Source organism: Mus caroli, unplaced genomic scaffold (assembly GCF_978045245.1).
Source record: "Mus caroli unplaced genomic scaffold, Mus_caroli_1 scaffold_7, whole genome shotgun sequence".
NCBI classification, from domain to species: domain Eukaryota; kingdom Metazoa; phylum Chordata; class Mammalia; order Rodentia; family Muridae; genus Mus; species Mus caroli.
In genome coordinates this window covers 19,205,483-19,208,963 of record NW_028227262.1, presented here as the reverse complement: position 1 = coordinate 19,208,963, position 3,481 = coordinate 19,205,483, and the positions used below count along the sequence as shown (strand labels likewise).

Here is a 3,481-nt window from a genome sequence, read left to right as displayed (position 1 = left end):
AATCCCTGGCAATGGACAGAGAGGCACCTTATTATTAGTGTTCTTATATCAGTCAGGAGCAGAGCAGATGGCAGTCCTTTGTTCATCCTAGCTTGATGCTTGGCTTGGTGACCAGAGCTATTTTATGTCTAAGACTCATAAAAACCAAACCAAATCAAATCACACCCAGGCAACATAATGTGCAAGGAGGAAGATACAAACCTGCAGACTACCATGCCACCCACAGACCTGCACTCCAGTGTACAACACAGGTAGGCCATAGACTCCTGCTTACAGGTATAGGAGGATGTCACCCAGGGGCCCGACAGCCATGTGAGACAGCCTGAAGCTGGAGCTGGAGCCACCACAGATTGTTGAGTGTATGGTGGTCATATGGAAAAGAAAACAAATGGAGCATCTTGAGCATATGAAGAAAGATGGAACTGAAGCCTCATGGCTGGAGAACAGTGAACTGCTGAGTAGCCAGCCCTGTCACCAGGGGAAACGGTGAGTTTCCCAGCCTGAGCTACCACTCAAAGTCATGTCTGGGACTGTGGCTATGCATGGCACAGGTTGGGTTGGTTGTTGATTTCTGTGACTCCGGTTATCACTACACAACATGGAGATGTTGCTGGTTAGGCCAGCAACTGTGGATCATCTGGATGCTCTAAAGCTTTAGACCTAGTTAAACACCTCATGGATGGAGCCTTCTGAAGATCTGGCTCCATCTCTCATAGCAGGCAATACTTGGGAGAGCAGGCCCTGGGCCTTGCCTAGGCAGGACAGTAAAGCTGTATCTAATAGCAGGTGTGTGGGTAAGTTGGGCACTGGGGTCAGGAGAGTAGGAGAGGGGACCCAGCCAAGAGCCTGCAATGTGGTGGCAAGGGCTAGAGAGAGCTATCCTTCACCCTCATCAACTGTATCACTTTGGATAGTGGGCTCTGAACCTTGCCTGAACAGCAAAGAAGAGCTATGCCTGGTGGTGGGGGCACAGGTGAGCCAGCACTGAGGGCATGAGAGCATGAGAGTTAAAGCTGCACCCTGCTGATGGCAGTACTGGGTGTCATCACCAGAACAGTGCTGGAGAGCTCACCCTAGTGGTGCAGGTAAGAGAGAGTCATAGGGCTGACCAACTATGTTACCACCCGGGCTCAGTTCCAGGACTCTGAGATGGCCCACCCCAAAATCTTTATCATCTTTCAATCATTGAGACATGTGAAAAGGCCAGTCTTACTGTTCCAAAACTGGAGAGTCTGTCTGACACAGAGCAACTACAGTATAACTGGGAGGAGTCCTGATGAGGATCCAGTATTGATGGTGTCACAGAAGCCAGAGATCTTGACCCAGACCCAGATCAAGTGCTCATTGTAATGAACCCTTGAAAGTGAAGATGTGTGGACAGAGGGATATACTGTGGAACACTCTGAGACATATTACAGCTTCCACAATGAGATGCCTTATAGGCTTTGCTTTGTTGTTGTAGTTGTTGTATGTTATTTTGGAGGGAGTTTGCAAAAGCAAAGATAGGATATGAAGGATCAAGATGAGTGAGAATGGGGGACATGCTGTGAATCTCATAAAGGATCAATATAAAGTTTTTAAAGATTTAAAAATTTAAAAGTTATTTTAACCTGGAAAACAGAGATACAAAATTGTTTTCAGTTTTGAAGTATTTTAGCATTATTTTCAAAACCCATGTGCATGACAACACAGATTTTATGGAGGACCCATAATGTTAATATAGTAGACCTCATATATTGAAACAAATAAAGAAACATTGGTACTTAGGGAAATACAATATTACTTATTTGGAGTAAGGGACTAGAGATGACTTAATGTTTAAGAGTGATAGCTCCTCTTTCAGAGAACTCAACTTCAGTTCCCAGCATATGAGACTGTTTCCTTACCTATAACTCATGTGCTAGAAGATCTAAAGTCTTCTATTGGTCTCTGAGGTCAGCTTCATTTATGTATACATACATACACATAAGGACATACACAACTAAGCTAATAATGTATAGACATTTGCAATAAATTTATAATGTCACTTTGGGTCATTGACTCAAAAAAATTTCATAGGTGAAAGACTTCACACGTAACTGAGGCCAAATTTCAGCCAAATAGCAAACAGCACCTCTGACCATTCTGACATCACAGGCAGAGCTTCATGTCCTCTGAAAGCCACAGATTCCACCCACATCCCTAGCAACAGTGAGTACTTTCTGTGTTGCCAGATGTGGGCAGAAATGTCAAGACCATATGTTACGTTTCTGTTGACAATTTGGTCTGCACATTATGTGTTTGGTTTTTACACATTGCAATGGATTCTTTGTTTTGCACTTGTTTCCCAAGCAAGTGTCAGCTTATACTTCCTCTTTTGATTCTTTATAGTCTGTAATAGTGAAAAAATATCTTGTCAACTATTTGTAGCTTTTCTGGAGCCTATGGAAAACACTGAAATGTGTCTTTGAACTCAGTGTCTTGTTGGATATATTCATTTCGCACTCTTCTTTGGTCATTAATAGTCAACAACTTGCTACTGTTCTGAGTGTGGCCACTTTAAACACCCCCATACCCCACTGACATAAAAGACCACACTCTTACCATGCTCTCACCCCATGTCCTCTGCTATGAGTATTACAAGTTCCTTGGTGTGATATACTTGTGTTTATAACCCAAGGACTGTGGAGTAACTGGCCATAAGAGAAAACCAATGGGATTTAAAGTATATTTTCAAATAAATCGAAATAAAACTTAATTTCCTGAGTTACGGAAAACAGCAAAGTGCTTAAGAAAGGAATGTAACTGCAGTTCCAGAGTATCCAACACTATCCTCATTGTGCAGCAGAAACTGCATGTGTGTGGTGCCCTGACACTAAAGCAAAACACCCATAAGATAAATGTTTAAAGTAAAATTTAAAATATATATTAAAAAAATACCTAGCACAGACTGATTTTAACAAAAACTCTGCACAGATAGAGAATTTTAAGAGTTCTGTTTTGGTTTTATTAATTTTTTCTTTCCATTTTCATTTTCCTCATTGTGGTATCTCCTTCTTTTAACCTCTACCAGCTCCCACGATCACCCAATACACCCTAAATAAATGTGTTTTTAAAATAACATTTACAGTAGCATCCAAAATAGGATAGTTAGGAAGGACAAGATGTCTGTATAAGAAAAATACTTTCTGAGAAAGCCTCCTGACAAGAGTACATCTAAAACCTACACAAAGACAGCAGGAGAGATCATACTCCACAAAACTGTCTTCTGACCTCTCTATATATACCATGAGAAATGTGCCCGTGATTATACAACACATATATACATAATAATAGTACATTTTAAAGCAAACTCAAGTTTATTGTATACAACCCTGCAATGTCAGATTTTGTACAATAAAGGCATGTGCACTAATTAAGCACAGAGGAAAATTTTTATTATCTTAAACCTAGTCTCGTCCTCTTTTGTCTCAATACCTGAGTAATCAGGAAACTACCTTCT

The 3,481-nt window shown here is 41.1% G+C and overlaps 1 non-coding gene across 1 annotated transcript; it reads left to right on the top strand.

Moving 5' to 3' along the window:
• LOC115030332 (small nucleolar RNA SNORA48) lies at nt 1-141 on the top strand. Its single transcript, XR_003835912.1, has one exon. It is a non-coding gene; the product is annotated as a small nucleolar RNA SNORA48 (small nucleolar RNA).
• The last annotated feature ends 3,340 nt before the right edge of the window (nt 142-3,481 follow it).